At 37.5% G+C, this 26,532-nt stretch overlaps 1 protein-coding gene across 6 annotated transcripts in view; it reads left to right on the top strand.

The window, feature by feature from the left end:
• Positions 1-1,066: 1,066 nt before the first annotated feature.
• Positions 1,067-26,532, top strand: part of adgrb1a (adhesion G protein-coupled receptor B1a) — a 93,029-nt gene continuing 67,563 nt past the window's right edge. For 3 of the 6 annotated variants that reach the window (XM_058747651.1, XM_058747654.1, XM_058747655.1), the window contains exon 1: positions 1,067-1,615. The gene's annotated coding sequence lies outside the window, so the exon portion shown is untranslated. The remainder of the gene's footprint in view (positions 1,616-26,532) is intronic. The other 3 variants (XM_058747652.1, XM_058747653.1, XM_058747656.1) reach the window with 1 other exon arrangement.

A 26,532-nucleotide genomic window follows, 5' to 3' on the forward strand; every position in this document is an offset into this window, starting at 1 on the left:
CCCAACTGTGATGCTTTAGCCCAGGGCAAAACTCAAATAAACAAGAGATATGAAGACATGCCGCGCTAATGTTGATGACTGGACAAACAGACAACAGTGTGACTAAATGTCTTGTTTCTTTGAAAAACAAACTTGCAAGGTACCACAGAGCACACGGTTTAGAAATGCACATAATTCATATTTTCTATATTTCATCATTTTGGTCTTATACAGATTATGTTGCAAAGAGTTCACACTCCCCATGTTTACATGGCACAGGTTGCCCTGAATGCCAGCTGATCATTTGCATCCTTTGCGCAACAGGAAAGCGGCGTCTGGTGCCATGACGACATGTTTTTGCGTAATATTGCTCTCCCCGCTTCTGTCAGATTCTGATCGGTTACATGAAAAGCAGCTTTAGCATCAGAAGCCTCCCACTCCCCGCCCTCGAGCTGGAGAACCCAGAGTCTCCAGCTCGAGCGCGCGCGGTGAGCAGGTGGCCGCCCACGAGCCAAACGCTGGAGAAACCGCGTTTTCCAAGCGCACCTCCGGTGGTTTCACCAAAATATCTCTTGCGAACACAATTTACATTGAAATTGACGTCGCATGTTGCTGTGCATCACGTTTCCTCACTATAATTGCATAAATATTCATAAAAGTGCATTTTTGTCATTTTTAAGTGAGGTAGAACCCGTCTTCTTTAAAAGATGTCTCACATACTCAGTCACTAAAACATAATTAAATAAATTACAATAACTGAAAATAAAAATACTATATATATATATATATATATATATATATATATATATATATATATATATATATATTAAATGTAAACATTTTGTCATTTTATTTAAATTTATATATATACATACAAATGTGTTCACTTTTTATCTAAATATAAAATATGTTCGAACTAAATATATAAATAATTTAAATATAAATTATAGTAATTATTTTTATAATCGGCTCTGAATGGGTTAAACAACTGCCTCCGTGCGCGCTCTCTCTCTCTCTCTCTCCCTGTCTTTCTCTCCGTGCGCTTCATTTTCACTTTCTCATCGTTGTGTCTCCTTCATTCTGGTGTGACCCACGCAATGCTGTTGCTCCACAAGGGGGGGCTGCTGGATATATGCTTTAGTGCCCAACTGCCTGCCTTCAAACACTGAATCCAGTTTGTGTGGACAGAGCGGGCGAGGAGAGGAAGACTCCCACTGCCTCGACACGCACCGAGAGACCACCAGACCCGAGCCTGGGCTACGCTCACCGCACACCTCCCTGGAGCCTTCACACACCACTTCAGGACTTTTTATCCGGAAAACGGGACAACCATTACGACTTGCGGGCTGGATTAAATAATAAACATTTGGGAAACAGAGTAACATTATCAGAAGTGACAGAACAGAAACACACATTAACGGGATCCGCTGTGAATTTATGGATGCTTGTTGCTTTTTTCGGTCCTATGAGCACCTCTCTTCCACTGGAGCAAACAGACCTTCTATTGTGTCATTGTTCAAGCAGATATTGCCTGTTGAAAGAATGAATACACCGAACTTATTCTGAACAAGTTGGAGGAATAGTCGAAGGCTTTTTATGTGCAGACAAACAGATGGGACGTGCCAACTTTTTCGAGGTAAACCCTCATTATGATCTATCTAGAATGTGATTAGAGACCCTACGTTTGCCCCATTTCAGCCCCACTTGAGATGGTAATTAAATGAAATGCGTTTGCTTACACATCATAATATATTCAGTAATTTAATAACAGCCTCATATCAATTATGCCTTGTCTACAATAATTGAGTGATATCTCCTTTTACGCACGCATAGATGGAGACTAGGGTCATTCTTATCAACTCTGTTGCATCTTTTGTGTACTCTTTATAAATGTTTCATCAGAGAATGACACGACACATCTGTATAATTCAGTTTGTAGAGGATTTCTGAACTCATGCATTTATCTGTGCTTGTCCTACTCGTCAGACAGCGTTCGCTCTCCAAGGTACCAAACTGCGGTGTTGACCAGTACAGTGGGCAAAACAGTTTAGACATAAGAACATGATCTCAGAACGAACATATTTGACAATTTTAGCTTCGCTGGAGGCAGCTAAGCATGTGGTGTTTTTCTTTTCTTTTTTCTTCATACATTGGCTATACATTGTGCGCAATAGTTGCTGCTCGGATCTCCCTTGTGGAATGGGAATATACCTTCCCGTCTCGTGTCTCCTATCCTTCCCCTGCGCAACATCAAAACCTAATACTCGCAAAACTCGTTCCAACATAAACCTGGAACAAAGTTTTTATAGTTGTTTTTTCACAACTTTTGTCTCTTTTTTTATTCGTGTTGGTCACTTAAATCGATTTACCATACAACACGTTGCCTGTATTACAATGCCGATGAGATGGGACTCTTGTATTCGGATGCGTTTGGAGCATTTTTATGGGATATGACACATATTCCATTTTTTAAAATTATTACAGAACCTGCCACTTGATATTAAGAGCAAACCACTTGTGATGTAGAGCCACTAGTGCAGCGTTCAGCAGCACATGGAAAGAAAAAAAGGTTGAGAGCTCGTGTTTTGTCCGCTTCAGTGACTATGTCTCTCTTTAACAATGTGAATAAAAGGCAAACTCCTATTTCTCTTTCCCTCTTTCAGTTGCAAAGTACTTGATTTGCACGTTCTTGCATGCAAAATCACCAGTAAATAAATTAGATCGTTTAAATTAAATTAAGAATAAAATGATATTTAAAAATGAATAAATAGCTAATAACAAAGAAAGATGTCAGTAATCTTATTAAAATAATATACAATATAAAACCATGAACAATGACTCCACTGCTGGCTCTCTTTTCGACTCTCTCTCTCTCTTTCTGTTATACTGTCTTACCATATGTTGTTTGCAAAGTCTAAAGCAAGCTACAAGCGCCATTACACACCGACAGTATGGAAACTTCTCGTTTGGTAATAATAGATGTGGTTTGCTGGCGGTGTTTGGCGGAGAGTTACTGATGGTGAGTGAGTAGAAGTTCCGTGTTTGTACAGTAGGGGGGACTGTGCCAGCGCTCAATTCCCTCCGTGGGAATAGGGGAATAAACGGCGATCACGGAGCAGGAGATGCCTCACTGCGCACTTTCAGACTCACCAGAGCCTCTGACTGCAGCGCACGCGACCTCAGCCGAGCTCCACAACAACAGGTTACGATGCTGCTCGACCTGTGTGCTCTACTCAAAGCCATACAAATACCTGCAAAATATTTATAATATATATTCTATCAGCATCACCACAGCAGCAAAAAGGAATGATTAGACACATAATAAAAATTAAATAATAGTAATAATAAGTGATGAAATAATATTAGTGAAACTCGCTGCCAAAATGTTATCATATGCCTTTCTATGGTATTCCCAGGGTCCACGGTTCATTGGTCCAAGTCAAAAGAGCCCACCTCAATGTGTCTGTGATATTCTGGTGCGAAGAAATGGCTAGTGCACATTGCTATACGGTTGCTAGGGTGTTCTGGTTGGTTGCTAGGGTGTGGTTAGGAAGTTGATAATGTGTTATGGAATTGCCTGAGTTAAAAGACCCACCGCTAAGTCTTTATGACACTGAACATATGCCCCCTCTGATCTCCATTTGGGATTGTTAGCTTTTTTTCTGATTCCTGATCACTTTCTTCAGTAAGCCATATGATTTGAGCTAAAATGATCTGATTTGAATAAAAAACGTCATCAACAACAACAATAGTAAAATAAGCCATATAAATTGAGCACTCAATAATACTGATCATTTTTAATAATAAAAAACAAAAACATGATTTGAGCTCTCAATAATGTTAATAATAGTAAATAATAAAATAATCCATATGATTTGAGTTCTCAGTAATATTAACAATTAAAAAAATAAATAAATAAATAAAATATGCCATTTGATTTGAACCCTCAATAGTATTAATAATTTTTATAATAAAAATAACAAAATCAGCCATGTGGTTTGAGCATTCAATAATATTAATCATTTGAAAAATAACAAAAATTAATCATAAAATAAGATCTCAATAATATCAATAATAATAAAAAATAATAAAAACCTTTTTGCATTTCTTTGTGTATCATCACCACAGAAAACACGTCATGATTCTGACTGATTTCGGTGAAATATGCATGTCACAATCTTTGTGTTAAATCTAAATGGCACAGTCATATCAGTTCCACCCGACTGCCTCTTTTAGATACACGTCTGTCGTGAGTCTCCAGGGAGTTTTGAGCTTAAGAGGCAAACATAGAACGCAGCACTTGCCCTGTAGCCACAGATATTTGGACGGCTGTGTTTTCTTCATCTGAGGAAAGGAGTAGGGATGATACGTTGAGAATAAAAATAGATCATGCCGGAGCAGGCTGACAGCATAGTTCTGAATCATGAGCTGGGGTGAAATTGGGCAAGCTGGCACTATTGGCTTTTTGGAGGGCAGCCATGCATGCCTTTTAACCTAGATGTCCTCCTTTTGTCTTTCTCCTGTAAATCCTTATTCTGTCGTTCACTTCCTCTTCTCTTATAGGCTATGCCTTTCTCAACTACCATTCCTCGTCAAGCCAATATGCATCAGAAGTCACAGAGCACATTTCGTTAAGCACAATCGCAGCATGTTTGTGCATGCATAAGTCTCTCGACTAGTCTGTTTGTGACAGGTTTCTGTTCCCAACATACACAGAAACATTTCACACGCTCTCTGCTTTGGTTTACGCAACACCTCATGTACTGAAAATACTGTTTGCGGTTTTCATTTACAGAAACTTGGAAGGGAATTCAATAGACAGTTTGACGACAGCCAATCAACAATGAAAAAATGCAGTCATCACTGTCTTCTGATGTCTCACTCATTAAGCTACAATAAACGTCACACCTTATTTTAAAGTCCAATTCTCGCTATTAACAAGCCATTAACTACTACTTTTGCCTTAGTAAATTCCTAATTTGCTGCTGTTGTTAAGTTTAGGTATTGGGTAGGATTAGGGATATAGAATATGTTCATGCAGAATGTGTGCTTTATAAGTACTAATAATCAGCCAATATTTTAATAATGGGCATGCTAATAAGCAGCTGATTAATAGTGAGAATTGGTCTCTATACTAAAGTGTTACCACTTTTTTTTAATACACTACAAAAGTAATTGTTTTTAATGAAAAGTATCTTGTGCTCACCAAGGCTGCATTTCTTTGATCAAAAATATAGTAAAATATTGTGAAATATTATTACAGTTTGAAATAACTCTTTTCAGTTTGAATATATTTTAACATTAAATTATTCCCATGATGGCAAAACTGAATTTTCAACAGTCATTACTGTAGTCATTGTCACATGATTCTTGAGAAATCCTTCTAATATGCTGATTTGGTGCTGAAAAAATATTTTTTATTATTATCATCAATGTTGAAAACAATTTTTGTTGCTTAATATTTAGAAAAAAAAATCTGCGATACACTACCATTCAAATGTTTTTTTTTGTTTGTCTTTTAAGAAGAAGAAGAAGAAGAAATTATTACTTTTATTCTGCAAAGACACATCATTTTGATTCAAAGTGACAGTAAAAATGTTTATAATATTAGAAAATATTTATATTTTTTTAATAAATGCTGATCATTAAACTTTATATTCATCAAAGAATACTAAAAAAAAGCGACACAAATATTAATCAGCAATAAGTCACAAAGCAACATTGAAAATAACAAGAAGCATTAATAACTGAGCATTAATAAATGATATAATTGAGCACCAAATCAGCATATTAGAATGATTTCTGGAGGATCACGTGATGCTGAAGACTGGAGGAATGGCTGCTGAAAATCTGGGAATAAATAACATATTAAAATATATTCAAATCAAGACTTTTTAAAACAATATTTCACAATATTACTGATTTTTACTGTATTTTTTTAATCAAATAAATGCAGCCTTGGTGAGCATAAGAGACTTCTTTAAAAAAACATAAATAATTCCAAACTTTTGACCGGTGCAGGAGAGATTAACAGGAAATATTTAGAAAGTGGGGAATAGAATTGGGACACTTTACAGGCCAAACTTGAACCTGCTCCGCCCACATGAGCACCACACTCAACGCATCCTATGCTATGAGTCCAGTCAAGGCTAGATCCCTTAAACTAGGTTTGCTGACTATTTTGACCTCCTGTGATGGAGTTGGTTCGGAGAGAGGGCAGGTGTTGAGGGAATGAGGTCGGTATGTTTGCAAGGTGCTAACCGATTAGTGGTGTGATTGTGCACAGGAGCCTGTGGCCCCTGGCCATCCTCGTTGAGCACAATGATCAGGGTTGGAACATGGCGCATTTGGCCATTCGCTCTCTAATTAGGGTCTAAATCAGAGCCTGTGCCCCAGCCTAATGAATCTTAGATAGAGAGCTGAGAGACAGGGGGAGAGCAGGTTTGGAATGAGGTGGCGAGAAGGACACAGTTCCCAGCATCCCATCTGAGGTCCTTGCCATGAAAGTATATTAATGGCTGGCTTTTCAAATGCTGCACAGATGGCTTTGCGACTGTGTGTGTGCTTGTTTCGGTGTGGGTGTGTCGCATGATGCAACTTTGGTCGCTTAAGAGTAAAAGAGTACATGTGTGTGTGTGTGTGTGTGTGTGTGTATTATGGATGTACAGTGAAGCCATTTTGTATTTATTGTAATGGCAAAATGATTCATATGAGATTCAGATGTGTGGAAGTGTGTCTACACTAATAAAATAAAAATAAAAAGAGAAAAAAAGCAGCCTCATTGGTCAAAAAAACATGCTGCAAACTAGACATTTGTAATGTTACAAAAGACTTTTGTTCAAATAAATGCTATTCATTGAACTTTCTATTCATAAAATGAATGAATGAATGAATGAATGAATGAATGAATGAATGAAAAAATGCATCACAATTTTAACAAAAACAGTTTTTGGATAATAAAAGAACCAGTGTTAATAATTGAGCACTGATAATAACTGTTATCATGTGAAACTGAAGACTGCCATTACAGGAATAAATTACATGTTATTCAAACAGAAAACAGACATTTAAATGTGTAATAATATATCTCAATATTACTATTTTATGGTATTTTAATCAAATAAACAAAGGCCCAATTATAAATGTTACTATTTTTTTTTAATTAACAGTTTCTATTTAGGAAATAAGCATAGTATAAAATTAATAAGTGCTAGAAAAGCAAGCAAGACATAGAAGCATGTTATTGTGTATCTCACTCTGAATATTATAAACATTAACAGATATTTCAAAAACAATAAAATGCATATGATATTGTATCTTAGTTCATTGTCACTCTTGGCAAGCTCAAGACATGCACACACACACACACACACACACACACACACAAAGGAGAATAAAACATGGCCATTTGATTTGAACCTAAGATCACAATGTGCACATTTCCAATTACTGGCTTCACAGACTCACCATTGCTTTGTAAAGATAGATATGTTAATTTTATATATATATATTAAATATAAAAAAAAATATATAAAAAATCATATTTAAAATTATCATTTGTATTATTTCTAGTTCAGAAAATTATTATATAAATAAATTAAAATAATTTATTTTAAAGTCATATCCTTGTCTTTCTGAATAGGGCATATTGTACAAGGTACTTGAACTTGAACTTGTACTTGTAAAATAAATAAATACAAAATCACCCAACCCATCTTCTCAGATCCAACACAATGTCCTCTTCTGTGATTTTAGGCAATCTGCTCTATCTAGGACGAACAACTCTCTGTACCAAAATCAACATGCTCATTGACTCGTTCACTGGCTGTCGGCCCACATAAAGGTGAAGAACATGGAAAACTGGTGAGGCTTTTGTGCCTTGACTGAGTGCAGAGTCAGAGAGGCTGGGCTGGATGGTGTTTCTCCGTGAAGCAGAGATCTCACAGATCTGAGCTCAAAATAAATCTGTGATTGCTTCAGGGAGGGAAACACCTTGTTTGAGAACGCTTTTCTCACACACACATACACACATCTCTCTGTACGTTGTGTTTTGTTTTTTTTTACCTAAATTATGCAGTGAAACTCCAGCGGTGGAAGGATGGCAGATGACACAATGTGTGAGGACACCGGAGCTGTATGGCACCTTTGTCAGCTAATTATAGACGGCAGAGTACGACTAGAGCATGATGACAGAAAGATTTTTCTTGGCTATGCACGTATTCATATTTTTAAATGTCAAATGCATGTGCACAGAGGCATTTCATTGTTTCAATGACACTGTAAATCGTATTTGTCTCCTCTCCTCTCAGCAAAGCATCAAATAAGGCCACCGTTCTTCTAATGTGAAGATGATGTAGCATGTGTCCTTTCAGCACAGGCTTAACAAATAATCTGTGATAGCTTTCTCACTATTTATGAAGTGAAAATTAGCCTGGCAGACATTTGCAGGACTGCGCTCTGAGATTTTTGTTGTTGTTGTTGTTGTTGATCCGATACATAATTGAATTGGAGCATCTTCCAATGCCATGTTGTTGAGAATTTTCAGTGAAGAGTGAGATTGTGAAGTTGCATTCAAATATACAGTGCACTCTAAAAAATGCTGGGTTGCTTCAACCCAACTTTTGGGTTAAAAATTGAATGTAAAAATTTAACCCAACAGCTGGGTTAGTCCATATTTGACCCAAAGTTGGGTTGAAACAACACAGCATTTTTTAGAGTGTGGATTTAAAAGCAAACAGCTTGTTAAATAATATCAACTAAGTGGTATTCTTAGAACTAGCTTCTCTTTTCCAAGGTATTTTGCAATTACTTTTAACCAACAGGTTCTAAGGTGATTTTTAGTGGATGTATGAAGTACGTTTCTCGAGTTCACGTAGTAATCACAGTCATATTTATGACATTTATATAATTCCTTTGCTTGGAAAGTATGCTTGTGCAATACACACATATCTATACTACTATATATATATATATATATATATATATATATATATATATATATATATATATATATATATATATATATATATATATATATATATATATATATACTATGAAGGGCCAAACAGGAAATAATAAGAAGAAATCTGAATATATAAATGTATATCTGTATATATAGATACAAATCTCAATAAATGTAGATTGTGAATATAGAAGTAAATCCGAATATATAGTAATAAACCTGAATTTTAGAATGTAAATTTTGAATATACAGAAGAAAATCAGAATATATAGTTATAATATATAAATGTAAATCATGAATATGTAATTATAATTATTAAGAAATATTTTGAATATAGAAGTAAATTGGAATATATATTTATAAATCCTGAATATATATTGTCTAAATCTCAGTATAAAAATATCTTTATTATCAGACATGTCAATTCACAATCTTCTTATTGATTTGTTTTTTGTTTTGTTTTTTTAAGAAAACAGTATGCCTGTATGTATCATGCAGATATTGTACTATATTAATTATTGTTTTTTTGTTTTGTTTTGGTTTTTGGACAAAATCGAGTCCCGTCCTATTTTTTCTTGTTCAGGAAGCTGTCTCGTTTGCATATACGTAACTAATTCAGAGTAGACAAGACAATCACAATTTCCATTTCATGCTGACTTTTAAACAAAGGTTACAAGAGAGAAAAAAACACTACAGAGACAAGGAGAAAGCTATCATATCATATATACATATCACAGATGGCAAGCATTCTGATCCTTGTGATTTCATTTCAAGTATTCATTTGACCCTTCATTTACAGCAACCAAGAACATAAAAAAAAAAAAAGACAATAGAAGGCAAAGCGACATGCTTTTAACTCTGGCTCACTTTTTATCATTCTTTTTTCCTTTCCTCTTCAGTCATTTGTTTTCCGAAAAGGCAGAGTGTTATTCATGCTAAAACTGTTTATACAAAGGGAGTCCCTGTCTACAGCAATGTGTGCAAAACTGAATAGCTCAAAATCGTTACATCCTGGAGTGCCTACGCAATTTCGAACAAGAAATCTCTTTTAAAGACTTTTCAGGGCTTTGTGTCGCATCAGTTTAAGGCCATTTTGTGTACAAACTTCAATCAAAGGGGTCTGTAATAGCGAATGAATGAATGTAGTTGCTCTTTTTCCGCCTGTCTATGTTCTCTTGTGAGAACAAAGCTGTCTTTGATGTGAAGTGCATGCATAATCCTCAGTATCTGACATTGCATCTCTGTCGCGGTGTAAAGCCCCCTCAAATCTCAGAAGGCCTGCGTCTCCGGAGCAGTGTCGTTAACTCCCCCACTGCGCCGGTGTGTCACTCTCGGCACCGTTGTAGTGCTTGAATAGCTGTCAGCGCTGTGTGTTTGCTATTGTGATATACCCGACTCCATCACTGTAACTGTTTGTTACCTGAAGACATGTTTGTGACTTTGAGTCACTGTGCGTCAGTGTTCTGAGGGCACAGTGTTCGTATTTTTTTTTTTCTGTTCCGTCGTCGTTCATTTTTCAATTCCGAGTTCATAGTGGCCTTTCAACATACTGCGGCAGACGTCCTCTCTCTCGTTGCTTTTTATGTCTGTGTAGACATAAAAAGCAACAACAACAGATGCACCCCAGTGTTCCTCATCTGTGATTCTTTTTACTGGCTAAATGCTATAACCGAATCAGTCTTTTGAACAAAATACATCTGCGAGTAATTAGACTTGCTTTTTCTTTGTGTTTACCGTAGAAGTATTTTGTATTTTTTCCCCTTCGATAAACAAGTAGAAGGATGAGAAAAGCAGCAGAAAAGTGAAAACATCTGCTCTCGGAAGTGAAGACTGTCCAATCTGGCCATGTCAGCCTTTCTGTAGACTCTGGTGAAGTAGAGCGTTTATCTGTGGCAGTGAAAACTCTTTCTTTCCATCCCATTAATTTCCAAATTCTGCACAAATGTGGTTTTCCTCGGGCAAATGGCAGCTGCATTACTGTTTACTCCACATGCGATGCAGTGTGTATGAATGCACAGGCCCAAATTTAAAGCGCCATGTGTCTTTTCAAAAGTCAACGTTAAAAATCATTTAACAATTTTAACACTGCCAAATTTAACGGTGACAACTGCAGGGTTTCTGAGGAATTGTAGAAAAATTGTGAATGTCAGTTTGTTAAATTTGATGCAATGAAAAGATTGTGTACTGTAAAATAATGGACATCTTTCTAGCTTTCCTTGTGGGCTGCATGCAAAAACAAACATAAAACATAACCGGGGTAGTCTGATTTATGAACAAATGACACTTCAAGAGTCAATTATTTTAAGAAAAATAAACATGATAACTGAAATGTACCCAAATTAATCAGAATCATTTGAAATCAGCATAAAATCGAATCGATAGCTTGAGAATCTCACTAAATCAGCGACAATGACAGGTTGTGGAATGTGCATTTTTATAACGTAATAGTGTCCTCCGCAGAAGAAGATCAACGCCTGCTTCTGCATCACTGCCTGTTTAGCCCCGCCCACCGATTTCCACACTTAGTGTAAATAACAAGAAAGACAAACGCAGGTCTACATAGAAACCAAACGATAAAGGTGACTGAAGAAAACAAGACACTGTGCAGTGCCAAGTTGTGGAAAAACACAAAATTCTGATCCCAGCAAAAAGAACTTTATTTTTAATGAAGATCCAGACCGTGTCAGTAAGAACTTGGTACTTTGCTCACTTAATTTTACCAAGGATTCATTTGCAAACAAGGCACAATTCGAAGGCAGGGATTTTAGAAAGATTGAAACTAAAAGATGATGCTACATATTAGATTTGATGTCGCACCACACAAGTGCGAGTAACTGTTTTTATTACGTGGTCACTATTGCTTTTTTATGCATTTTTAACCTAAAATTGACTGTGAAACTGTGAAGGATGTAGGCTGTCAAACATACACAACTGTTAGCCAATCATAGCAATGGGTGTTTACTTCCAAGACTACAACCCTAAATTATGATGTTTTTAATGTAAAAATCTTGATAACATTATAAGTGGACCTCAGAGAACAGTACAAAATAATAAAAAGGCAGTTCATGACCCCTTTAAACACAAAAAAATGTTCTAGCAATAGAGCAAAGTAAATTATACTGTCCCTTGCATTCATACACCACCCATGATAAAATCCATTTTTTAATGAAGCTGAAAATTTTACATTATGTAATATATACATATTGTGTATTGGTTTGTGATTACACCAAGAATTCAGATTAACCTGGTGTTCACGGTTTGCTAAAACGCACCTGTTTTATAGACACATTTTTTGTGTGGCTTGCTTCTAAATGGCTTATTCCCTACTTCGCTCTGTCTTGCAAATGTCAATCTGTCACCATTGTCCATACAGATTCTTATAATAGGACTATATATCTTTTCTAATGAGAGAGAACGAGGGAGATTAAACAGGCTGTAATCTCTCTTCGTCTTTCTCTCGCTCTCAGGTCGGGACAGTTTGATGGATGGAGCAGGTCATCTCTCAGGCGGTGACAGTGATAGCCTGTGTCAGCCCTCAGATAGTGACATGGCTCAATTGCTCTCGTTCCCTCCCCTTGCCATTCTCCTGCTCTTTTAGTATTATCATTACTGTACTGCGGACAGATAGGGTGGATTTACCTTAGAAAGAGGCTTTGGATTACTCTGTATGTCTTTGCTGGCATGAAATAGTGTCCCACCGGTACTGTCAATGCGTGTAATCATCCATATCCCCCAGTGGAGTTTGCGTGACTTGGCTTCTCACTCACAGCCCTGCTGGGAAAACCAGGTCATACAGCATAAGGTGGTCAAGCTGGTTTTTGGAACATGGTAAATAGTTTTTTTGCTGGTTCAAGATGGTCTACCAGCCTAGCCAGGTCTTCACCAGCTGGTAGTGCAGCTGGTCAACCACCTAAACCAGCTTGAACCAACAAATGACCAGCTAGTAACCAGCTGCTCTGTTCCAAAACACTGATACTACAAAAAGCTGGTTATAGCTGGATGTTCCTTACAAAAAGCAGTAACGTTACCATGATGCTTCAAATTAACAAAACACATTTTTGCATTGAAAAAATGGCAGTGCAGTGGGACAACATGCTAGGTTTTGACACATTTTTTAAAAGTTGAACTTGTTTTAACCTAAATGCTGCATTTTCGCGTGAAATGATGTAAAAGATACAAGACGCAAGCAGTTAAACTCATCTTGTCACAAGTTTACATAGAAAAACAAAATACAAAATGTGTTCAGTGTGAATTACTTTTTAACATATTTTTGTTTATTTGATCAAATTTCAAATGGCTTGTATGTGTAGATTTTATTGTTTTACCCATGTCAAGACTTTTAATCTTTAACCAATCGATAAAATAAAATAAAGTAAACTTTTTAAACTATGACTGTCTTTTTAAAATATATTTAGATTTAAAAATTATTTTAAAAGAATAATTTCCACAGTCATTTTCACTGCAATTCTGGCCCTAGTAAAGCTTTTTAGGGTACTTGATTAATATGAAGTCTCAGTGAAGAGAATGACTGAGGTGAAATATGAAATGTGAAATAAAACCAGTGTAAATATCACTAATATTTTATATTTATTATTAGGCATGATTTTCAATGAAGCTATAGTTTAAACAAAATTATGCAAAATTGAACATTTTATTAAATTGTGTGTATTTGGGAAACATGAAATGTTGTCTTTAACAAGACAAAGGTCTTGGCCATTTTATTTTAAAATAAAAAATTCCAATACATAATGTCAGATGAATATAATTGTCACGTGATGCAATACATACAATGTTGAACAATGTTCACTAACAGATTAAAGTAGATTTTGTTGTTAGTAACTTAAAAGATTATCTACTGTATACTCAGAATTGAAGAAACACCAATATATTATGGCACTGAATGAATATATTAATTTAACATGGCACATACATGATATATTTTTTGCTATTTTATGTCAAAAAAAAAAAAAAAACACATGGCATTGGCTCAGTACATTTTTTTAAGTGAGGTTAAGGATACAAGATCCTTGGGGCTCCATATGGACGAGTGCATGCCTTCAGAGACCCCTCTGTGAAGTGTCTGCACGGAGAGCTAATTGTTGACATTGGGTAATTGTGCCCTGAAGGTCTGTCGTGTTTTATTTAGTTTCGTGATGAGCAACCACGGCAGGCCCCTCAGGCTGCGCAGGGCAGAATGGAGACAAATAGCAAAAGAGAGACAGAGAAAGACAACGCAGGGATAATTCCTTAAACTTTTATTGCTTCGATGGCACCGCGATCAACTCAGCAAGCGTTTAATGTAACTATCCAGTGAGCGTAATGTTAACACACTCATCGACTTTTTGTTTGTTTGTAAGACATCTGCGTGCCAGTGCCATTGACCCCACGACAGAGCTCACTCTCTGCCTCCGTATCCGTCGTTCGCTTTTTGATATCCATCCGCCTTGTTTATGTATTCATTTATTCATGCCCATGTAGTGAGATGTTAGTCGCTGTTGGCCTGTAGGTAAAGCTCGTAAATTTCCTGTCATTGATTTGTAGTAGATATGGATTTCTTCTCTCTCTCTCTCAAGTGGTGAGGTGAAACAAGCTTTGTTTGGTGGGCTGGCCTTGAGTAAATCTGCCTGTGACATTTTGATAGCTGAGATGTACTGGGAAAAAAGCAAATATCATTAGAGAGGGGGCCGGATTAAAAGCTGTCACTCAAACGCTCCATTATCAAACCAAACGAGAGCATCACGCTCAGAACGGGTGCGCGAAGAGAAGCTCAGTTGTCTGCACAGATAACTTGAAGACAAAGAGAAACGGCGAGGGACGGACTCGTGGGCTAGTCAGTCCGAGAGTCTTTCAGTAAACAGCGAGTCGTAAATATTTCAGCCGTCACGGCAAAGTGTCGACAGCTGTTCCCATCTGCATGTTAATGAAGGCAGAGGCGAGGGACCCCGGCTCAATGGGTCCCTTCAGCTCCCACACTCTCTCTCACGCACACACACTCCCACACCCAAACACTCTCTCTCTCGAGGTCCGCCACGGCTCTCTATCACTGGATGGGCATTGTACGCCCAGAGCACCCTCAGTCCCACGTATCTACAAACACACACTCGTGCGCTTGTTTCTCTAGAGCAGCCGTGAGGTCAGTAGGCTGTAGAGACAGAGAGAAAGAGAGACACAAAGAATGGAATGGATCACAGGTGTGGTTGAGTGTGAGGTCAAGTCTAGGTGAGTTAAAGATACACAATGTTCCTTATTGCACTCAAAAATATACATTTGTAAAAAGATTTATATATTTGAAATGCATATAAAATTTGGATTAAACATTCTAACATAATGTGATGCATATTTGTCAGTCATACTTAAATTAAACAGGTAAGATTTCTGTAAAACTGAATGCGTTTTAAATACACAAAAACAAGGTTTATATATTTATCATCAATAAATTATTTTCTTTTTCAAACTCTGCATTTTAACTAATTAAATATTACTTCATTCACAGCTAGCCATTTCTGAACTATGTTTGTACATGTTAACTGAATAAATTAAATTTTTAATCCATTTAATTGAACAGATCTATGCTAATTCTAAACATTCAAATGAATGAATTTTGAAAATATGATCATTTAAATGAAGTCAAATACATACAAATAGTTAATAATAAAATATGCTATGATTTTTGGAGTGTCAGGCCTGTCGTGTGTCTTGTGTTTCCCGCCCTCATGTTTCTATATTTGGTCATGTTCCTGTCCTTGTTCAGTGTGATTGTTAGTTTATTCAGTTCAGGTGTGTGTGTAATTATCTGTTATTGTCATGTGTATTTAGTCCATGCCTGTTTAGTTAGATTTCGTCTGGTCTACTCGTTACTCCATGGTGTTCCTGTGTGTCCCAGCCTTGCCCTGTCTGTTTTGGATTTATTAAAGACTGTATTTTGAGTTCAGCCTCGTCTTCGTGTTCCTCGTTCCTCCCCGCTGTGTGCACTGTGACAGAAGACCAGACCTAAACCGAAAGTAAGCGGCGCCCCCTCTTCACCGCTTTGTTTTCCGTTTTTGAAAGTTGGTTTTGTTCCTGTTTGTTTCCCCCACGGCATGGAAGTCGCCACTCGTCTTCCCGCTCTAGCCCGCGGATGATGCGTGGGAGTTTGGCGGGATCACCGCGAATTCGCCGGCCGTGCATCAGTCAAGTTCACTGGCCGCTTCGAAGTCAGCCTGCCGATCGCGGCTCACTCAAGCCGGCCGGTCCATCATCAGTCAAGTCTATTGGCCGATCATCTGTCCAGGCTGCTGGCCACTCGTTAGTCAAGTTAGCCGACCTCTGTCAAGTTAGCGGGCTACCGCTCGCTCATATCTGCTGGCTGTGGCTACCTCAAGCCTGCCGGCCGCTCCGTAGTGACGGCCAGGAGTGCCGTTCCCAGTGTCCTGACCAGAGTCCAGTGCAGGCTCCAGCCCCTGACCAGAGTAATTTTAAAGTCGTGTTGTGTCCACAGGAGCAGTTTTAATCCAGTCTTGTTGGTCATGTCCATGGAGACTCGTCTGGGGTGGAAGTGGAAGCAGTTCCTGAGGCAACCCTGTGAGGGCCCCTGACTCCATGTCATGCCCAGAATGGACCTCCGCTTCCAAGCCTAGACCAAGGAGGGCTTCCTGCTTCTGTGGATTGTCGTGTTTAGCCCCGGAGGGCTCCTGATACCCTGTAGTTGCCCCATGGATTTTTTTTTTGGGGGGGGTAGAAGGGTTCCGGCTGTAGGGACTGGGCCGAGGGGACCGAGGCCACGGCACTGAAGACGACCTGCCATGGCCTCCTGAGCTCCCTGCACTGCCATGGCCTCCGATCTGTCTGTTCCGCTCTGGAGGTCCCCGTCCTGTTCCTGTCCGTGTCTGTCCTGAGGGGCCTCCAGAGCGCCCACCCCCCCTCCCCGGTGGTACTGTTATGGCGCGGGACGTGCCTTCCGTGAGGGGGGGGGGGTTTCCTGCCCTTATGTTTCTATATTTGGTCATGTTCCTGTCCTTGTTCAGTGTGATTTATTAGTTTATTCAGTTCAGGTGTAATTATGTGTCATGTGTATTTAGTTCATGCCTGTTTAGTTGGATTTCGTCTGGTCTACTCGTTACTCCCTGGTGTTCCTGTGTGTCCCAGCCTTGCCATGTCTGTTTTGGATTTATTAAAGACTGTATTTTGAGTTCATCCTCGTCTCCTTGTTCCTCCCTGCTGTGTGTACCGTGACAGCAGAAATCTTGCATGTTTCTTAGCTGGAAGAGGACATGTTAAATTGACTTTATTTTAGTTACTGAAATGTGGGAAAAAAATAAAAATCTTTGAATCTTCATACAGTGATTCACTGAACCGCCACTTTTAATTTTCCTCCTTGAACGTAGATGGCAGTAAATTCCATCCAATAACATGCATTCTTATTTGTTCTTTTAAAATTTCATCTAAACGTATATTATATAGTGTATGATTTTAATTTTTTTTTAAACCAAGAAATTATCTAAATGATCAAGTTTACACTGAATATTACATTTAGTATTGTACATTAAATAAAATTATATTTCATATGTACATTACAGAAATGTGTATTTCTATTTTTATTTCTTTACTAAGTACTCCTATCTTTACTTTTGTAGTAAAGGAACCTGGGAAAATATGGAATAATACAGAGTTTGACTAAAGCATTAACAAAGGCTATTATCTGCAACATTAAGGCCTGATCATGTGTGACAGCTCTCCCTTTCCCTGTTAAAGAGTGGCATTTAAACGTAGGACGTGTTATTCAGGATAAACAAAAACAGTCATCCATTTAAGACACAAAAACAGTTCAGATATCTTTTTTTTTTTTTTGTGCATCATAGAACCATGATGCAATACTCCTAGTTACGGTTGTCCTTTGGAAACTGACACCCCCTTTCGTCTCCCGCCGCAGATGTCCCCTATAGTCATTGGGTGAGAACTGTCTCAAGCTAACAGAGTGGGATTGTTAGTTCTGTTATGGAGCTGATGAGAGCCATACTGTGTCTGTGTGTGTATAAGAAAAAGCATGCAATGTTTGGCCTAAATGTCACCCGGAGGATGATGTGAGGTCATTTATTTTCTCAGCTGCTGGGGTCAAGACCTCAGTCTTGCGTCCCTCATGTGCTATCAGAGCTATGTACAATAATACTGACCGAGTGGATGCTTTTAATTTTTAATTAGCTAGAGCATGTCTTTTGGGGCTCTTTCCCAAATGGCAACCTCAGCCCTTGCGGTTCTCCTCTGAGTCTAAACATTGTTGCATGAGCTGTTGAGTAATAGTCTGCTGTAGAAGAAGGAAGGAAGGAAAAAATGGAATGTATGTATGTCAAGCAGAAGTAATTATATACAAAGAAAAATAAATAAAATAGAAAGAAAGAAAGGATGATGGATGGATGGATGGATGGATGGATAATAGGTAACCTATGGATGGATGGATGATAGGTAACTTATAGATAGACAGAAAGATAATGGGTGGATAGATGGATGATAGGTAACCTATAGAAAAAGAGATAAATAATGGATGGCTGCATAGATGTATAAATATATAATGATAGGTAACCTATAGATAGAGATATATATGGATGGAGGGGTGGATGGATAATAAAAGGTAAACTATAGATAAAGTGACAAATAATGAATAGATGGATATACCGATAGATGGATGGACAGAATGACAAACTTATAGATATACATATAGATGAGTGGGTGAGTGGATATATGTTAAATGATGATGGATATATTATGGATGGATGGATGATGATAGGTAACCTATAGATAGAGAGATAGATAATGGAAGGATAGATGAATTGATGATGATAGGTAACCTATAGAAAAGAGATAGATAATGGATGGATGGATGGATGGATAGATGCATAATGATAGGTAACCTATAGAGAGAGATAAATAATGGATGGATGAATGATGATGATAGATAACTTATATAGAGAGAGATGAATAATGGATGGATGGATGATAGGTAACCTATAGAAAAAGAGACAGATAATGGTTGGATGATGGGTAACTTATAGATGGATGGATGGATGAATGAATGAATGATGTAACCTATAGAAAAAAAATTATAGAATGGATCAATGGATGCCTAATGATAGGTAACCTATAGAAAAAGAGATAGATGATGGATGGATGATGGGTAACTTGCAGATGGATGGATGGATGATGATAATGAATAATAATGATAGGTAACCTGTAGAGAGACAAATACGTATTGGATGGATGGATGATAAAATGTAAACTATAGATAAAGAGACAGATAATGAATGGATGGACAGATTGACAAACTAATAGATATACTTAAAGATGAGTGGATAGATATATACATGTTAAATGACGATGGTTATGGATGGATGGATTAACAGACCTACAGATATACAGATGGATGTAAATATAGATAGATGTCAAATGATGGATAAATCTATAGATGGATGAATGGATGATGGATGATGGATGGATGGATGGACCTATAGACAGAGATCAATGGATGGATGAAGGATAAATAGATGGATGGATGGATGGATAGAACAACAGACAGGCAGACAGGCAGACAGACATAAAGATAAAGATTGATAGATAAAGAAACGTGAAAGAAGATGATGAAATCAAGCCCATGAAATGTGGTTCCCGCAAAAGTGGGTTCAGTCTGACAGCATAAGGCCTCAGGGTACGAATCCTTTATCCCTGCTCTTAAAGCCCAAATGTGCTGTCTGGCTCATTTGCAGTGGACGTGATATGGCTTGATTGGATTTGATATTCACTACAATTCCCTCTCATATGTATCTGATTATGTTCATGCACAAAGCACTCATTATCTGTGGGATTGATTCTGATGGAGAGAAAAGAGGACAGTCTCGACGCCATCTGCAACAGCCCCACTGTGAGATGTGTGAATTATGAGCGATTAGCCATTTCATCTCCCGAACTCTCCCAAACACTCTCTGCACACTGAAATGCACTCACACACACAGAGGCCAGTGTTTTTCCCAGCCACGCTTGATTCATTTTGTCACCCTGCTTCCGGAAATAAAGGACCCCTTTTAAGCTAACTGAGCCCCTGATTGTAAATGTTTGTGACGAACTACCGCCGCAATAAATGTGTTTATCATTAACAGCCCATAAAAGTGTTTGTAAAGCCACTTTTGTAATTTTCTTTGTTTGGCACCACTATAATCCGAGTTACAGATGTTGTAAATTCTGCCGGCATGAAACCCAATTAGGGTAGTATTCAGCAGCGTATCCTTTCCAAGCCCCTGCTCGGGTGTTGTGTACGGGAGGAGATAATTGCTTTCTTTCATGTGAGGGGATGATGCCACTGGGTATCTTCTGGACGGATGGACAAAGAGCACACAGATGTGGAAGCTGGATAAGAGGACAAATTATTTCTTTAATGAACTGTTGGTTCACATATATAATCAATCGGGGAAGGTAATGAAGGGGCTGAGGCGTCAAATCTGTGCATGTTAGCCAGAAATGAAAAGAGCTTAAAATAGATTCATTGGAGACACTGGGTTTCATTCACTAAGTCGTCTGCACGCAGAAATTATTCTTATGCAAAATTTTAGCCGGATTCACAACATGCACTTCGGTTTGTTCTTATCCTCATTCTAATTTTGATGAATCTGGATTATTCTAAACAAGGAAGTCCACAATTATAGCAATTAGCATAATATAAGCCCAGAACATCTCCATAACTTTCCACACAATTACTCACAATTATGCTCTATGCGAAGTACCCTGATATGCATATATGCGTATTCTTTGGTCAAAAACATACTTTACACAAGCGAACAAATGCAAATGTCCAGTACTGCACTCTAGCAGGCAACAGACTTACATTTGAATGTTAATAATACGATAGGAAAATTAAAATGTAGGGGGAAAATGTATTGTCAGATATTTGTTCTTTTTTTTTTTTTTTTTTTTATGCGTAAACTCAATTATGTTCAGTTTCTCAGAAAAAAAGACTTTGTCTTCATTTTGCATCTTAAGTAAATGTATCCTGATTTAAGAATGTTTATTTCCACTGGAAAACAAAACAAAAATAAAGAGGAAGGTTTTTTTAAGTGCACATAACATTTATGAATTTAAGACTTCCTGCTAAGATTTAAGACCTTTTGAGGCCTCAATTTGTGTAAGAGTGAATTAAGAGTTTTTAAGACATTTTTAAGAACCACAGAAATGTGTGTAAAAAAAAATATATATATATATATATATATATATACAGTATATATATATATATATATATATATATATATATATATATATATAATTTTTATATTTGTAACATTTCTATAAAATATATTTATTTATGTATTTTTTACATTTTGGTTTAGCACATTCAACGTTTTTTAAGTTCATTGGGAGGTTTGTTGGCATGTATGGTTTGAGCTGGTTCAGAAGTTTTTATTTAGTACCTTAAAAGCATCTCAAGATATATTGTACTGTCTGACAAAAAAAAAAAAAAAAAAAAGCTCATGTCAGCCTTGGCTTTTATACAAGATCTCACGGGGCTCATATCATACACTTTGAACTGCAACAATTGTAAAAGGCATTTAAAAAAAGCACATTGTGTACTTGGTTCAAAAGACTACTAAATATTTGATGTCAGCATCCTAGCCAAGGACATGTCCATTTGTTTATATTTTATGTGTCTCCTACAGTCTGTCTCCGTTGTTGTCTCTGATGTGGCTCTTCAGCTTTATTCATTTCTTCAGACAGTTAGACGCCTAATTGAAATTAGCGTCAGGTAAGCGCTAGTCTGTGGCAGAGATGACAGAGAAAACAAACAGTGCCGGAGCAGGCGTGCCAGGGGAAAGAGAGCATGCAGACGCAGCCTGTTAGATCATCACACAAACAGATGTTCAGTTTTTTCTCTTCCCCCTCAACATTTGTCCTTCTAACACTCTCTCCATCCCCTGCCAGTTTGTCCATCTCCTCCTCTTTGTCTCTTCAAATCATGATGTCGACCTCTGATCAACCTCTGAGAGATTGACGTCAAACTGAGTTTTCCATGAGGAAACCACAGGTTTGGTCTAGGTCAAGTAGGTCTATAACACCTGGAGAAAGCGATCTGTTAGCATTCCTATTCAAGAGGCGCAGGACCTCTTGGAAGTACGTCATTTGAAAACACTTGAAATCACAGAAGCTTTTGAGCCAAACACATGAGCCATAAATGCCATGTGACTAATCACTCGGGAGCCACAGGAAATTATGTCATGACAACATCAATGACTGGCAGTTGGCAATGATACAAACTGTGACAAAGGCAAGAAACTGGGAAAATGAAATGTTTTTAAGAATATTTTAGCCATTAAGAGACATTATTAAATAAAATAATAAAATGAAATTCCAAATGGTGTAGTCAAAGCATCTACCATGCAGAACCACTGTACTTTTAGGTGTACTTAAGTGTACAGCGTGTCACTGTTGCAGTACCCTCAAAAGGTATTAATATGTAACTTATATATACTAGTATGCATCCATAAAATATTATTATGCATCCTTTAGGTTAGCAGATACTGTCTCAGGAGAAAAAAATGTTATCCTAACAATAATGTATCATGTTATCTAGCCCGATCTTGACCTGTTGGTTTAGGTTAAGAATTAGATATACTGTACCTTCCATAAAAATCTGAGATGAATGGATTCTGTGTAAGAGATCAATAATTGTGGAGAAGAAATAAGAAGTACAATAAATTTAAATACAATAATGCCATGCAAGAGCTGTAAAATTCTCGTGGCAATAGTATACAAAACAATTCCCGGAAACACTATAGTGTGTTTTTAAGGGTGTGAAGATCTCGTTCCATATCCACTCTCCTAATTTTAGATTTAAAGACCATTTTAGCTTCGTTCAGTAAATCTTCCAGGCAAGCTCTGATCCTATAGCTCACAGAAAGCTTGAGACAGCAGAGATAAGTCTGCTCCGCACCTCTTTCAAGAGCAAGAATACTGCTACCTCTGTTCTGTTTACCAAGCTTAAGGTTAACCCAGGAAGCACTGAACGTTGAAATTAAAGTGCTAGTTCACACAAAAGTCTATTCAACCTCACATAATTTGGAAACCATATGATTCTTTATTCTTGCATGGAACAAAAAAGGGAGATTTTGCAGAATAAGCGGCTCTTTTCCACACAACAAAGACATGATTTACAAAGCCAAGCTCCAAGAGTAGTCCATACAACCCCAAATGTGCTTATAATGTTGGTAAGGAACAGCATTTGTTCTAATGCAAATACAAATTTGTTGTATAATTTTAGATGCCTGTTGTATGATTTTAGAATCTTATCTTATCTCATCTCATCTCATCTCATCTCATCTCATCTCATCTCATCTCATCTCATCTCATCTCATCTCATCTCATCTTATTTTATTTTATTTTATTTTATTTTATTTTATTTTATTTATGGGGTCCAATGTTGCTAGAACCACAAAGTTCTTCAAAATATCTTCTTTAGTGTTCTGCAGAACAAAGAAAGTCATACAGGTTTGGAACAACGTAAGGATGGTAAATAATTTTTGGGTGAACTATCACTGTAGGAGGACTCAAAAGGACTTTTCGAGAACAAAAGCACCTCCATCTGACATTAACTGTTTTCTGATGCAAGATCTCTCCGCATCCTGTACTTTGTCTGATAGGAAAAGCAACGGTTTATAAGTTGATGAAAGAAGGCCTGGCATTTAGCACGGTAAACACATTCATCACCAGAGACAGATAATTATCTCTTTAATTCCACGACCGCATGAGGCCTAGCGCTTGTTGTCACAGACGCTGGAGCGCAAATAGAGGAGAATGAGGTTGGTCTTGAAAGAGGCAGCAGTGCTTGTTGCCTTCTGTTTGCTCAAATAACCTTGTTCGCTGGGGTGTCATTGTAGCTCCTTAATTTGAGAGGAAGAAAAAATAAATAAGGGGCGGAGCGCGGAAAGAGACGCCGATGAACGAGAGTGCCCATGAGAAACGACAGCCTGTCTTCTCTCCCTTCTCCTTCTCTCTATCTTTCTCTTCATCTGTCACTCTCTTTCTCGTCCACTCGTCCTCTAACTCCTGCATCTTTTTCTCCTCACCCAATGTTTTTACACAAACTACCAGCAATACTTTAGGCACCATTTCCAGGGACATACTATGATTACATGCAGTCCCTGACAGACAGTGAAAAGGATAATGAAATGACAAGTAACAGGGTAAAAGCTTTGAATGAAGGTGGTCTTCATCTTCCATGAGGTTGGAAAAATCACAATTACCCTCAATGGCTTCTTTTCTGTTCAATGAATGTGGAAAGCAAGCCCCATCATGGCCCCTCTAATCACGGTATAATCCTACTATGAGAAAATACCTGTATTTTCTATACCGTCTCTCTTTTCCTTCTCTCAGAAGTCAGTGCCAGTACGTGAGCCCTTTCTGCTTGAGCAATTTTTCCAGTATATTCACACACACATGTGAGATTGACAGATTAGGAAATGCTTTTGACTGTAAATGCCGATGACTTATAGGCATAGTTCACTCAAATAAAATAAAAAATAAAATTTTGTTATTTACTCAACCATATCTTGGTCCAAGATGGGTGTTTTTTGTTTGTTTTTTTGGCACTAACTTTCATTGTAGGCTATGTGAAATTGTGCTTATATTATGGGGGAGTTGTAACATTCAGTTTAATGAACTGTGGGTGAGCAAATTATGTAAATTTCATTTCTGGGTGAACTATCCCTTTAAATCTAAACTAGTCACACTTATCTGTTTTCTCACCTGGCTCTAGTGCATTATTTTTCATCCAAAGTGTACATTTTCTAGCTATTCTTTTCTCCCAGAGAGACATAGTGTGTAAAAGCGATGGCTCAATTAACTGAATAGTAGTTTTCGGTGTGTCACTGCTGCTGATCAATAAACAAGACATGTCTGTAATGAGCTGGCCACTGTGCGACACTCAAAAACCCCATCCAGTGCATGCTGGGATAGCTAAATTTCTTGGGGCAGAATAGAATGGATGAGCGATCATTCCTGCATCAGTCGAGGTGTTTCTTTTGGTTCAGCCTTGAGAATGTCCCGGTTAACGTCAAGGCTAAGTTAAGAAACGGATTAGATGATTACACCCTCCAGCTTCATTACGGATACCACTGGCATGAAAAGCACTGTTTATTCTGTTTGAAAAACACCCACTCTTTCACTTAAAGACTTATGCTCTGAGCATCCTGAACAGAGCTTATCTGGAACCAAACAGATATGTGCCATTGTGTGTGTGTGTGTGTGTGTGTAAGGCAATGTTTGAGGTCATGCTGAGATCAAATGGAGCTTTTTTTTTTTTATTATCTGCCCGTAAAAAACGAAACCACCTGTGCAGTCAGGTGGTTTTGATCTCATCTAAGAAATTACTCGTCAAAATGTTTGTGTTTCTGCACCACTTTGCTACTGCTGAATACATGCAGTCTGATTTGAATGTGATGAGATAAAAAATTATGTGCAACATAAAATAATGTCAAGAAAAAACATCTTTGTGTTGAGTTCTCATGTAGTCCGGTTAAAAAATGAATTACTCTTATTGACCAATTAACCAAAGCAAATGACTTGATTCTTTTAAAGATTCGATCAACAAAAATATTCAAAAGTTTTGAATCATTGTTTTAAAGATTAACCATCTTGAATCAGTCAGACAAATATTTCACTGAAAAACTTACTGAATCAATCAGGGGTGCGTTTCCCAAAAGCAACTATGGTCTCAAGTTTCATTATTACCAATAGAGTTCAATGGAACTTGCGACCATAGTTAGCTAACAAAGCTTTTGAAACATTACTTTACTTTACATAAAACATTATTTAAGTGATATGAAACATTTATAAAACGTTTATAAAATGCCCTGCTTGCGCTGCGAGAACGGAACACAGTTAAACGGGTATTTTAGCTCACTCAAACATTTCAGTCGATTAAAGTTATATGCCATTTCAGTCAAAGTAAAATGGACTAAGATGAATGAATATAGCATGACGAAATATTGACTTAAATGACATTTTCTTCGAAAGATAAAAAGTATGACTAAAACAAAATATGGTGCAAAAACACTGACTCACACATTCATTCTTGCACATTCACAAAACTGCATTCAGTGATGTGGTTGAAATACACACACACACACATTTCTAAAGAATGCACACTCTCATAGACACACACATCGATCTCACCCACACATTCATAACAGCATTATCCAGCATCTTTGTGGAAACTCCTAATCTCCAACAATACCCTGCTATATACGCCGATAGCGACTGTTGTATTTATTAACAATACCGAGAGGAAGGAGCATACTAAGATTGCTGAACAGATTCATTACACATATTAAAGTAGCAATGATTATTATAAATATCACATCACTTCATGTGAATGAAGCACCCCATTTTTCTTCATCCATTTCCAGAATCCACCAGTATTTAGAACCTATATGACTCAGTGCAGCACTTTTTTCCCCAGTCTGGGTTTGTCTCATTTCTTAGCACGCTGAATATGAGGAACAAAGCTAATGCCTTTAGATAAGGATGATTAACCTAGAATAAAATCTGCATGGTATATTCTTGTATGGTATATGGCTCTCAGG

The sequence above is a fragment of the Onychostoma macrolepis genome, chromosome 16 (assembly GCF_012432095.1).
Source record: "Onychostoma macrolepis isolate SWU-2019 chromosome 16, ASM1243209v1, whole genome shotgun sequence".
In the NCBI taxonomy this organism is placed as follows: Eukaryota; Metazoa; Chordata; class Actinopteri; order Cypriniformes; family Cyprinidae; genus Onychostoma; species Onychostoma macrolepis.